Source organism: Camelus bactrianus, chromosome 1 (genome assembly GCF_048773025.1).
Source record: "Camelus bactrianus isolate YW-2024 breed Bactrian camel chromosome 1, ASM4877302v1, whole genome shotgun sequence".
Classification (NCBI taxonomy): Eukaryota; Metazoa; Chordata; class Mammalia; order Artiodactyla; family Camelidae; genus Camelus; species Camelus bactrianus.
Window position 1 is genome coordinate 22,803,916 of NC_133539.1, and position 13,998 is coordinate 22,817,913.

The 13,998-nt window shown below is 35.6% G+C and overlaps 1 long non-coding RNA gene across 1 annotated transcript in view; it reads right to left on the reverse strand.

Moving 5' to 3' along the window:
- LOC141577205 (uncharacterized) overlaps nucleotides 1-13,346 on the reverse strand; it is a 35,213-nt gene extending 21,867 nt beyond the window's left edge. The window contains exon 1 of the long non-coding RNA XR_012505954.1: nucleotides 12,277-13,346. This is a non-coding gene — a long non-coding RNA (uncharacterized LOC141577205). The remainder of the gene's footprint in view (nucleotides 1-12,276) is intronic.
- Nucleotides 13,347-13,998: the final 652 nt, after the last annotated feature.

A 13,998-nucleotide genomic window follows, 5' to 3' on the forward strand; every position in this document is an offset into this window, starting at 1 on the left:
GGGACACGAGAAGGTTATATCTTCTCCCACTTTCTCTTTCAGCTTTATTCAGTGATCACAGTGCACACACATCATGCTTGTTGACACATCAGTCACATCTTTATTACCCAATTAGTCACCCCAGTGTTTTGCAGAAAGTTCTATCCAAATGTTGGACAGGAGAAAAATAAGAAATGCAGAGGCTGAGATCCTAGCAAATCGATAACTGACAAAGCTAGAATTTAAAGCCTGATTTGTGTTTCTTAAGGTTTATTCTTTCAATCACTAATTCTCTCTCCTAAATTAGAAAAAAATACCATCTATTAAGTGCCTACTAAATGCCAGAAATAGTGCTAATGGCCTCACTTATATGATTATGTTATTACTCCTTACATAAAGCATGCGTTAGATGTTTTCCTTGTTATTTACAGGAGGAAACTGAGACTTAGAGGGTTTTAGTCACTGGTCAGTAACTAGTCTGAAATTACATGCGTATCTCTTGTTCACCTGATCCAAAATTTGTACAGTTCATTCAGAGAAACAGAAGGAGAGAGCAAAAGAAAGAGAGATTAATTTCTCCCTACTTTTCTTCTCCAATAAGTCATATCTTTGCTAAAATAAAATGCATACAGAGGTCCTCCTAATTACACAGCCAGAGGTAGTCACAAAAACAACAGCATAACTGTTAGCTAGACATGGTCCCATGAAGAGATACCATAAATACAGGAAAAGAAAGCTAACAGTCACGGCAGCTTTAGCCAAGAATGAGGTGGCCGGCTGTGTTACTCACTCTAAGTGAACCTGTAACATTAGAGAGAGGGCTGCTCTGTCCTGTTTCCGGGAATAGCCAGAGAAGTTTCAGGGAAAAGCTGAGTCATTAATAATAGTTCTGTTTAAACAGTTCAAGAACAACCACCCAAAAAAAGCATCCAGGTTGAGGGGTGGCAGCAATCACAGAACTGGAATAAATATAACCAACAGAGGGAGGAAGCAGGGAAAGAGTTTTCTTTTCAAAAGACTGCTCTGTGTTCTAGAAGAGCAGGATAAATGTTGTGGCTACATTATTTATGCAGAGAGCCGAAGTCAGGCTGTTGGATGTGAACGTGATATGGTGGGAAATGAGAGTCCACGGCAGGTTCTTCATCAAGTGATTAAGCAGTGAAAGTAAAGTTTTAGAAATACTTTTCTGAGAATGGTATGCTGGCTGGAGCGGAGTGAAAAAAGAGAATAGTGTCAGTGGGAATGACCAGAAATTGTTTAGTAAAGATGTCCCAGTACAATAGGGGACCTCATTTTTGCCTCTGCAGAATGGACTTTTGGAGTCAGCTTTCTTTCTTGAACGAGAGTAGAAAAGAATGGGGGTGGAATGCAGATACATAGATTCCAGATATTCATGTATCTGCAAACTCCACGCACGAGAAGAGCTGTAGCCCTGAAACAGTGTGGGAGTTTTGATCATTGTATATTAAACAGTGCATGTAGAGCTCACAGTTCAATGAACGAAATGAGCAAAGCACATGGCAAATTTCCAATGTCTGTTACAGTGTGGAGAAACATCAACATTGTGGTACTGGGACACGTGATGCGGTAGAAATAGCAGTGACTTAAGAACCAGAAATTTGCATTTTCTTTGGAAGCACAAAGGTGCTATAGGGAGAAAAATTGTCTTTCCTCTTCTCTTAACGTTTTAAAATTAGCATACAATTCCAGTTTGTTACCTGCTGGGCTTGGAGACAGTGGAATAGTCAAAGGAAATCCTGAATATACTGAGCACTTAAGAGTAATGACTTCTATTTAAGATTCCCTAACATACTTTCTGGAGTTGGAATGCTGCATCAGATCTTATCATCAAAGGCTTTCTTGCAAAATGCCAGGATGCTATTGAATAAGGTAACAATGAGGCAGGGAGGGGACTCTTAATTTGCCCGAAACTTCTCTTACAGTATCTTGGTAATAGGCTCTGATGCACTCTTGGAGGGGAGGGAAGGAGTGGCGGGGGTGGGGGAGTGTGAGTCATTGATGTGGTGCATTTTCCCAATCTCTCACTGGCAAGATCCATACTGTGGTTTCTGTTCGAAGTGTTGACAATGGAGGAAGCATTACTAAGAATGGCTGTCGTGGGTCAGCCAGTAAAGCTCCACTCGGCCTTTCCTCTCACATCCACTTGTCTACTGTGTCTCTGACATGAAACAGAATCAACTCAGAAGGGGCGAAATCAGGTTACCTAGGATCCCGGACAAATTTCTTTTAAGTTTGGCTTATTCCTTTGAATGATTTCTTAAAAATTGACCTTTCTGTTGAGGCATTTTCTAGAACAGTAGGATATCTTATTGAAGCATGCCTGTTGAGAGTCTTTGAACGCCCTTTTTTTTTTTTCCCTCCCACAGCTGCCCAAGTCTACTTCGGCTTTGGACCAGAAAAAACAATGTAAATTATTTTTCCTCTTCTCCGAAATATTCAGTCTCTTTTCTCATGAATTATAATTTATGTGAAGTAATGAAATATAAATGTATCTTTGAAATCAGATGTTATTTTGTGTTCTCACTTTCAAAAACACTTTTTTGTTTGTTTCTGTACAAATTATCGGTCACTTATATTCCTGTGGGTATAATGCACAGATGGCTGAGTTCTTCAGGGATTTATGTCTGGAATAAATACATGCCATCCTCACAAACCTACTTCTGGATTGGTAATAGATATATTCAACCATTTGGTTAAAATCAAAACTCTCTCAGGAACATCATCTACAATACTTGGCAGGCAGCTTTACTTAGGCTGAAATCATGCATCTCTATGAAAAGCTTCTAAAGGGCACCCACACTTTGCTCAAAATGTAGGGCTGTATAGGACTTATTTTTGCATAGTTTTTTTTGAAATTTAAACAAGTCAAGATGATTGAAATAAATATTGTTTGAGAAATCTCCCAGTGCAAGTAAACGTGTAAATAGCAAGTGGAAGAAAAGAAGTTGGAATAGCAGTGAGAGAAGTAATTGTTCAAAAGAAAAGCCACTTTAGAAGAAATCCCCGGCCTGACTGACACCCTTTTGACCATAAGCTTTGTTATTGTCACTATCTCAATTCATTCTCAGTAACTTAAAATAGTTTTGTCACTGTCAGTAATCTGTACTGACACAGAGCTGCTTCATCTTGTTTTTTGTAATTACTCTCGAGCCAAACAGAAATTATGTAAAAACTAGAGGATTGATGCTATTAGCATCCTATAATATAATTCTCTTCCTATCATTCATTTCCTTCATGTTTTCATATACTACGACTGTTCTCCTCCCAAGATTATTACAGATGCAATGTTTGATGCTAATAATAGTCATTAGAAGTGGCTAATTATATGACTCAACAAGATTCTGAGTCACCCAAAATTATAATTGTAGAGAGAAAACTTTAAAAGTGACGTTCATTTGAGTCATTCTGATTTTATGAAATCCTATTTTATATCAGTCAATATAATTTTATTTGATAGCTATCCAGTTATACAGATATTATGCATATAAATATGCTGTTTTATTGAAATAGCCAATATTTATTGTACTATGTTTCGCATAATAATGGCTATGAACAGTCCTAACTCCCTGGATCTAGTGGTCTCTTTAACCCTCCTTATGACACAGGCAGGAATATTATTAACTGAAGTCAGAAATCAAATAGCTTGCCCAGGCTTCAGAACTAATGAGTGAGTATCCGAGACATTCTTACTCTGAGCTCAGAGTTATAGTCAATACACATACGTTTCTCAGATTGTGTTCTTCCAAAATAAGCTCCACAAAAATGAGTTTGTATTGCCCAGCAGCATTAGAGACATTTTTGGCTTCACCTTCTTTGGAGAAGATTCAGAGCACACATTAGCACATTAAACATGCTGAGAAACAGTTCAGTAGAGAAGCATTGTTTAATTCAGTGAGTCCCAAGCTGGTAACATCTAACTGCATAGTTTTTAAACACAAAACATCACACATACTTTCAAGGGCCAGGCTTGTGAGTACATTTTCTTAGTCCATTAAGTGAGAGGATTGTCAAATCCATTTGGCCTCCTTGCCTGGAATTTCCTTGGCCGGAGGGGTACTCATTGCCATCACATGGTACCTCAGTGTTGGATAAATCTCAGAACAGTAAAGTATATAAACTGTTTAAACTGTGCATATAGCCTTCTTTGTTTCTTTGGAAAGGAAGAAAAGGTCTTTAAGAATTATATTTACTATTTTTAATATTTAATATTTTATAAGGAGTTCAATCCTTAAAATATTGTATGATGGCACAGTATTTTATAACCACACCACAGATACTCAACCTTCTAGAAAGAGATGCCTAGAATTAATTACATTTTGGTTTCTTCATCATTTGGATGAATGGGTGCATAAGAGGAACCCATGTCTTGTGGAATAATGCTATAGTAAGGCATTAGTATGCATAACTTTATTCCATAAACTCATCCCAATGTTGCTGTCATGCAACCTTTATAAAAGAACACACTCATGATAATTTGTATCACAGTATTTCCTGGAGATGATGAGGTACCATTCCCAATGAAGCTTGCTGTAGCAAAGTTTAAGTGTAATGTAGTATTTACCAGATGTATTAAATTGCATAACTTATTTTTAAATCGCTTTATTGAGCTATGATTGACACATAAAAAGCTGTAAATATGTAAGATATACAACTTGGTGAATTTGGGGATAAGTACACACACAGGATACCATCTCCACTATCAAAGCCATAAAAATATCCATCATCTTCCGAAGTTTCCTCCTGCATCCTTTACTATTTTCATTGTGTGTGTGTGTGTGTGATTGAGAGATAAGAACACAACATAAGATCTACTTTTTTAGCAAATTTTAAGTATACAATACAGTACTGTTAGCTTTAGGTACTAGGCTATATACTTCATCTCCAGAATGCATTTATCTTATATAACTGAAACTTTGTACTCCTTGACCGTCACCGTCTCATTTTTCCCTCCTCCGACCCATGGCAATCACTATACTACTCTCCCCTCTGTGAGTCTGACTATTTTAGACTCCACACATAAGTGTGATCATATATTATTTGTTCTTCTGTGTCTGGTTTATTTCACTTAGCACAATGTTCTCCAGGTTTATCCATATTGTAAAAAATGGCAGGATTTCCTTTTTTTTTTTTTAATAGGGGTACTGGGGATTGAACCCAGGACCTCATACATGCTAAGCATATGCATTACCACTGAGCTATACCCTTCCCCCAGGATTTCCATCTTTATTAAAATTCCATTGTATGTATATACATTTTCTTTATCCAGTCACTCATGGATGAACATTAACTTGCTTCCATGTCTTGGCTATTATGAATAATGCTGCAATGACATAGGAATGCAGGTATCCCTTTGAGACCCTGATTTCAATTCTTTTGGATAGATACCCAGAAGTGGTATTGCTGGATCATTTTGTAGTTCTATTTTTAATTTTTTGAGGAGTCTCCATTTTGTTTTCCAATATGACTGTCCCAATTTAATTTCCCATAAGAAGTGTACCAGGGTTCCATTTTCTCCACATCCTCACCAACAGTTGTTACCTTTTTTTAAAAGTCATAACCATTATAAAAGTTGTGAAGTGATACTGTGGTTTTGATTTGTATTTCCCTGACGATTAGGGATGTTGAGCACCTTTTCATATACTTCTTGGACATTTATTATGTGTCTTCTTTGGAGTGATGTCTATTCAGACCCTTTGCCCATTTTAAAAAATCCATTTATTTATTTGTTTTGCTATTGAGTTGTAAGAGTTCCTTACATATTTTGGATATTAACCCATTATCAGATGTATGGTTTACAAATACTTTATTCCACTTTTCAGGGTGTATTTTCATTTTGCTGATTTTTTTCTTTGCCATCTGGAAGAGTTTTAGTTTGATGTAGTCCCACTTATTTTTGCTTTTGTTGTCTGTGCTTTTGGTGTCGTATTTAAAAGATCATTGCCAAGACCAATGTCAGGGAGTTTTCCCCTATGTTTTCTTTTAGGAGTTTTATGGTTTCAAGTCTTACAGTTAAGTCTTTAATCCATTTTGAGTTGATTTTTGTGTATAGTGTAAGATAAGTTTCCAATTTCATCCTTTTTGCATGTGAATATCCAGTTTTCCCATCACCATTTATTTAAAAGACTATTCTTTCATTTTGTATTTTTGGTACCCTTGTTGAAGATTAGTTGAGCATATATGCATGAGTTTATTTCCTTTTTCTCTATTTTGTTCCATTGGCCTATGTGTCTATTTCTATGCCCATATACCATGTGGCTTTGATTACTGTGTCTTTGTAATATAGTTTGAAATCAGGATGCATGTTGTCTCCAGCTTTGTTTTTCTTGTACAAGATTGTTTTTGATATCTGGGGGTATTTTGTGGTTCCATATGAATTTTAGGATTTTTTTCTATTTCTGTGAAAAATTCTATTGGAATTTTTGAAAGAGACTGCATTCTGTAATCTGCAATCTGTAAAATGCTTTAGGTATGGGTATTTTGGCAATATTAGTACTTCCAACTGGTGAACATGGAGTATCTTTCCATTTATTTGTGCCTTAAGTTTCTTTCATTGATGTTTTATAGTTTTCAGTGTACAGATCTTTCACCTCCTTAGTTAAATTTATTGCTAAGTATTATATTGTTTCTGCTGCTATTATAAATGAGATTATTTTCTTAATTTCTTTTGCAGATAGTTTGTTGTTTGCATATTGAGACACAACTGTTTTTTGCATGTTGACTTTGTATCCTGTAACTTTATTGAATTTGTTTATTAGTTTTAACAGTTTTTAGTACAGTCTTTAGGGTTTTCTATATATAAGATTATGTCATCTGCAAACAGAAACAATTTTATTTCTTCCTTTCTAACTTGAATGCCTTTTATTTTCTGGAAATACAGCATACCAAAATGTGGGATGCAGCAAAAGCAGTTTTAAGAGAGAATTTTATAGTGACAAATGCCTACATTAATATAAAAGAAAGATCTCAAATAAACAATCTAACATTTCACCTCAAGAAACTAGAAAAATAACAAGTCCCAAGCAGCAGAAAGAAGGAGATATTAAAGATTAGAGCAAAACTAAATGAAATAGAGACTAGAAAACAATAGAAAAAATCAATGAAACTAAGAGTTGGTTTTTTAAAAAGATCAATGAAATTGACAAAACTTTATCCAGACTAAGAAGGAAAGAGAGAAAACTCAAATAAATGAAATTGGAAATGAAAGAGGAGAACTTACAACCAAAACCCACAGAAATACAAAGGACTATACTAGACTACAATGAACAGTTATATGACAACAGATTGGATAACTTAAAAGAATGGAATAATTTCTGAAAACATTCAACTTACCAAGATCGAATCATGAAGAAATAGAAAATCCTTACAGACCAATAACAAGGAGATTGAGTAATCAAACACTGCCTAACAAAGAAAAACCCAGGACCATGTGGCTTCACTGCCGACTTCTATGAAACATTTAAAGAAGAATTAATTCAATCCTCTCAATCTCTTCCAAAAAATTGAAGAGGAGGGAAGACTTACAAGCTCATTTTAGAAAACTATCCTTACCAATACCACAGCCAAGTAAGGACACTACAAGAAATGAAATTACAAGAAGCAAAATTTCTATAAAGCTACCTTGAGTAATGGTAACTAAGATATATATGACCCATGATCACACTTGATTCTTTAGCATTTTATTTACCTATAACCTTTGAAAAAAAAAGCTTGAGAAAAAAATTAATCATTATCTAATGGACTAATACTGTGATTGAAATACCCTAAATGGTCAATGAGTCTATATATAAGATTGTGAGAAATACTCAGTTTATTCAGAAACAGAGACAATTATGAGTAAACAATAGAAAGAGAAATGCTGAAAGCCCAGGGCGGCAAAAAGTGTGTTGACAAGAAGGAAAACAGACAGATCAGCTGCTGGTGAGGCACGAGATGTTAAGCAACTAATTTCCTTAAGCATTTCCAACCCCAGTTTCCTTATCTTTAAAGTGTGGATATTAATACAACTCTGCTTAACTCAGGAGTACTGGGAAGAAAAATTAGGTTAACTTATGTAAGACATTTTGTGGTCAAAAATTATACTCTTAAGGTCATTCTGTTAAAGAAGCAGAGGCAAGCAGTTTCACCAAATTACTCCATGAAAGCCATTCTACCTCTTAATAGTTGAGGGGCTAATGGAAAATTGTTAGCAGAAGGACCTATGTTACAGCTATGGTATTCTCTGGTAGCCAAAACAAACAAAACAAAACAAAAACTATGGTTTAAAATGATAGAAGTGTATTTATTGTTCACATTATAAATCTAACATAGTTCAGCAGCGACCTCTACTCCACATAATCACTCAGGGACTGGTCTGATGGCCAGTATGACATTTTAGCAACAGAAATCTCAGGAGCAGGGAAGAGAGACTGTAGAATTGTAGATGGGATTCTCACTGCTGGCCTGCTCACAGATCCGCTGGCCCTTAATTGCACTGGGGCTAGGAAACATAGGAGAGCAAATGGAATTTGTTAAGCATTACAGTTTCTACTGTGGTACTTAATTTACATTAGTGAGAAAGAGGAAGAAAGGAGGAAGGTTTCTAATAACAGTCAAAAGAGCATTACAATTCTGTGATTTGTTGGTTCTCCAATATCAACTGAGTGTCCAACAATTCAATTTAATTCTGGCACTTGCTGTCTGGAATTAGCATAGTCCTCAACGCTTAAGGACTTAGGCCCACAAGACTGCCCACACTTCAGGCACCAAACACAAATTCCAGGAGTACTTCTCACTGACCAGCAATAAATTTGACAGTGTCCACAGTCCCCTCCTTAAGTTTGATAATTTGCTAGAACAACTCACAGAACTCAGAAAAACACTTTACTTTTGCTTACTGGTCTATTATAAAGGATGCAACTCAGAAACAGCCAAATGGAAGAGATTCATTAGGCGATGTACAGGGGAATAAGGTGGGTGCATGGAGCTTCCAAGTCCTCTGAAGACACATGACCTTCCAAAGCACATCAGTGTGTCGTCAACTCAGAAATTCTCTGAACTCTATCACATAGAGATTTTTATGGAGGCTTTATAACATGGGTTTGATTGAATAAATCATTGATCATTAGTGATTGAACTCAATCTTCAGCCCCCTTCCCTTCCTGGAGGTTTTGAGGTGAGGCTGAAAGTTCCAATTCTCTAATCATGCCTTGTTCTTTCTGGAGACCAGCCCGTTACTGAAGATGTCCAGGGGCCCCTAGTCACCAGTTATATTATTAGCATACCAAAGACACTCCTGTCACTCGGGAGAGTTCAAGAATTTTAGGAACTGTGTGCCAGAAACTAGGAACAAGGACAAAAATGTATTTTTAAAAATTATTCTACACATTCTAAAACAAATAGAACTCACTCCGCATACAAAAGTTAATTCAAAATGGACCAAAGACTGAGCTATCAGAACTGACACTATAAAACTCTTAGGAAAAAAAGCTAGGCATACAAATTTATGACTTTGGATTAGATAGTCATTTCTTAAAAATAGTACCAAAAGCACAAGCGACAAAAGAAAAAATTGATAAATTGGATATCATCAAAAGTAAAAATTTGTGCTTCAAAGGATACTATCAAGGAAGTGATGTGATAACCCAAAGAATAGGATAAATTTTGCAAATCATATATCTGAAAAGGTACTGGTATCTATAATATACCAAAGAGTGCTTACAACTAATAATAAAATGACAATCCCAATTAAAAGCGAGCTTAGTATCCGAATAGGTATTTCTCCAAAGAAGATACACTGGTGGGCAATTAGCATATGAAAAGGTGCTCAGCATCATTGGCCATCAAGAAAACACAATCAAAACAAGATGAGCTATCATTGTACATCCACTAGGATGACTATAATAAAAAAAATAATAATAACAAGCATTGGTGAGGATCTGAAGAAACTGGAAACTTTATACAGTGCTGGTGGGAAAATATTTTTTAAAATGGTAATTTGACAGTTCCTTCAGAGGTTAAACATAGTTACCATATGGCTCAATAATTCCACTCTTATGTATAAACCCAAAAGAAATAAAAACATATTTCCATACAAACATTTGTGCATGAATGTTCATAGAAGTATTATACATAATTGCTAAAAAGTGTAAGGACCCAAATGTCCATCAACTGATGCATAAATAACAGGGGTATATACATAAAATGGAATACTATTAGGCTATAAAAAGGAATGGAATACAGATACATGTTACATTATGGATGAATCTTGAAAACATGTTAACTGAAAGGAGCTCCCTAAAAGGCCACATAGTTTATGATTCCATTTATAAAGATGTCCAGAATAGGCAACTAGAAAGAGAATATAGATGAGTGGTTGCCTGGGGCTGGGACAGGGAAGAGGAGGAGTTGAGGGGAAATGAGGGTACAGGATTTATTTGTGGGATGATGATAATGTTCTAAAATTGATTGTGATGATGGTCAAATAACTCTGTAAATATACTGAAAAGCATTAAATTGTACATTTTAAATTGATGAGTTGTATGGTAGGTGAATGTCTCAAATAAAGCTGTTTAAATAATAGTAAGCACAGGAGAGTTAAAAGAAAACACTGGGAAAATTTGTGTGTGCTCTGAATTCTCTTCCACAATTTAGTATAAGGGTATTTTTCAACACAGCCTTATAACATCCTTTGCAGAGCATAATGCAGGTATTAAAAGAGAAATTATTTTAGACCAATGGTCTTCAATATGATATAACAAAACAAAACTTTATATTTATTTTATATTAAAATAGAAAAGAAGGAAGTCCAGTTTTACTGAAATTTAATGTACAGATTGACATGTGTGCTCCCACTTGTCCATGGGTGGTCTGAGGGTCTCAGGCACTGACTGATGGCATTCAGGATATGTTGGAGGAAGAGAGTGTGGACGTTCAGCAAGTCAGTGGCATCACTTGATTAACCCGGCTTCTGCCCCCTATAATAAATCTTAAACTATACGTTTATCACCTGTTTTTTTTAAAACTGCCTTTCTGCAATCTTAAAAAGTAAACTAGATAACAGAATTTTGTAACTGATTTTCCAAAAAGTCTTCCAAGTGAACATCTTCATTTGAGTTGGTGAACTGAGTCACATCCATGGGTGCCATGGGTGAAGGTGTGGACGGAAAACTAGAGAAGTAGAGAAAGGAGTGGGAGAGGGGGAGACACAGACAAATAAATAGATTGCTGGAGAGAAAGAATGTGTTTAGAAGAACAGCAATGATTCAACACATGTGATTCAACTGCCTCTTACATAGAAATGCAGTGTGAAAGTTTTGAGGCTATAGAAAAGAACACAAACTTTCTGCAAGTTATGGAATACATGGTTTGACACACAGGTTTGGGCTTCCCAATAATGAAATATTATCTATAATCAAGTAATTATGAATATCTGGTTAATGGAAATAAGAATTCACTTTGCCTGGAGAGGTCCAAATAATGGTGAAATTAGAGTTGGCTATTGCTGGTTGTGAAGTTTTCTAGACTGAAAAAAAAAAAAAAAAAAAAGGCATTGCCAGGAGAGGGATTTACTGTGTGCAAGTATCAGAGGTAGAGAAGAGGGTATTTGGTGGTTATTTTGGTGTAGTCAGAGATCATGATACTTGATGGAAGAGATAGAGATTCTGGGGTGTTCCACATATTATGGATTAGAAAATAGTTAGCATTTCTCGAACACTGAAAAACCACAACAGGAACAATCTACCAGAGTCAAGTAAATTGTCATATTCTACCAACTCCTTATGAATAAAACTGCTCTTTGGCCCTGGAAACGTATTGTTTCAAACTTTTACACTTGACACTGCCTACCCTTTATTTCTGAGTTCAACAAATCATTTTGATTTTAGCTGTTTTCTTCTACAGTATATTCATTTGCAGATTTTTACGTATCAGCTTGCATTCCAAATATTTCACAGCTGTTTAATTCCATCATTTGACTTAAAAAGTTGCTTGACCTTAGAGGGAGAATTTCAGCTCTCAAAAACCTGTGGTCTTGTAAAGAACAATCCGTTTCTAAGACAGCTACAACCTGTTTGTCTGCAGTTTTTTTCCCCATGGATAAATGGGTTACTGTAAAAAAAAAAAAAAAACAAAACCCTGCAATAATAGCTATCTAAGGTAAATATTAATCTTAGAAGTTAAGCTATTTTACAACCTAAAAATAAATAAAATGTATAGAGAAGCAGCAGCAGCCACAGTACACACACACACACACACAGCATTCACTGTTCTAAAATTTTCCAAAGAAATTATTTAACTTACTTCGTAAAGTTCTTCTTTTAGGTCAAATATCCTGATTATTTGTAGCTTGAGGAGGCAGGCGAAATGTCCCAAATCGTCACAATTATGAGCTTCAGTCTGTCTTGAAGCAGGAAATTTGTCTCGACCTCTGGCACCAAAGAGGATTTTGTAAGAAAATATGTTGTCTGGATGTCACAACTTTGTAATCACCTTTCAAATAATTGTAGTAGCAAATACGAGTTATAGAACTAACTCAGCCGGAAGGGTGGGAGAGGTCCTGCCTTCTCCAGGGTGCGTGTTCTCCCAGCTGTCCTGCTCTTTCCCCTTGGCGCAGGTCAGATTCATAAGAGCATCTTCTGGGACATGGAGTTGCTTGGCATTGAGAAATCCATCAAGCCTGGACAACTGATTTCCCTCCCATGTCAGGATTTAACACTGAGAATACAGCTGCTGCCTCACAAAAAGCAGAGCAGATTTTTAATAAATATTTAATTATTGTGTCAATACTCTGTCTCCTTTGCATGGATACTTGAGAGTGAGTATTTGAACTCGTTTGAAAGTAATTTACTCTATGAATGGCTTTGCTATCTCATATGACTGTACTGAATTTCTGGTAGAACACTTCAGAGACTACAGTAAAGACTGTATTCTGTGTTTCTGAATTTAACTTTGACTACCAGTAAGTGAGAACAGAGTTTTTGAATAATCAATTGTTTTTTAAGAATCAAAATGAAATGAGGAGGTTTTGTTTTATTTTATATATATAAAAGATGAAAAATAAAAAAAAGATTTCTAACACATGGAAATACAAAATCTCTAAATTACATCAGGGGAGATTTCTATGGTGAATTCAGAGATGAAAATATAGCTGTTGGGGAAAACAAAAACACATTTAAGTTGCTCTGTGGTTTGCAATGGACTTATTTTGCAAATTATAACCACTATATATAAAAACAGACCAAAACAAGTTTCTTTTGTATAGCACAGGGAACCATATTCAATATCTTGTAATATCCTTTAATGAAAAAGAATATGAAAACAAATATATATGCATGACTGGGACATTATGCTGCACACCAGAAATTGACACATTGTAACTGACTATACTTCAATAAAAAATTAATTAAGAAAAAATAGATGGGCTTATTACCATAAGAGTACTCTCTCAGAATAGTAACATAACAGCCACAGCTTCTCCTTTGGCCTTTACAAAGAGATCAAGAATGAACTATTTTATCGTCTTCCAATTTTCATTGAATTATAACACTTCAAAATTGTATGGAGGAATTGTGAGGAGGAAAAAAAAAAACATTAAAACAACAGCTAAGGATCAAATTAACAGTGTCTCTTTGAAAAGTACTGCCCAGAGCCTGTGACTTCACCAGGGAAAAGCAGAGATGGAATAGCATTTGAGGTAAAAATGATGCATTTTATTACCTTTGTCTCCCCAGAAGCTCCTTATTGAAAATCCACTCAAAGGAAATATATATAAAAACCAGTAAAGCTACAATCCTTTAGAAATGTTTGTAGTACTACCTAATAAAATTTCCACAGGTCCAGAAAGCATTTTGTCTTATACAAAAATGGGACAATAAGCAAAAGCTTCATGAAATTTATAGCATCAGGCAATTTACCTGAGTTACTCATTCAGTCAGGAAGAGGAAGCACAGGGTTCTTTCTAGCAGGAGGAATTAATTAAGATGACTCAAGTGAAATCCTGTGAGGGGTCTGCGGAGATGGCTG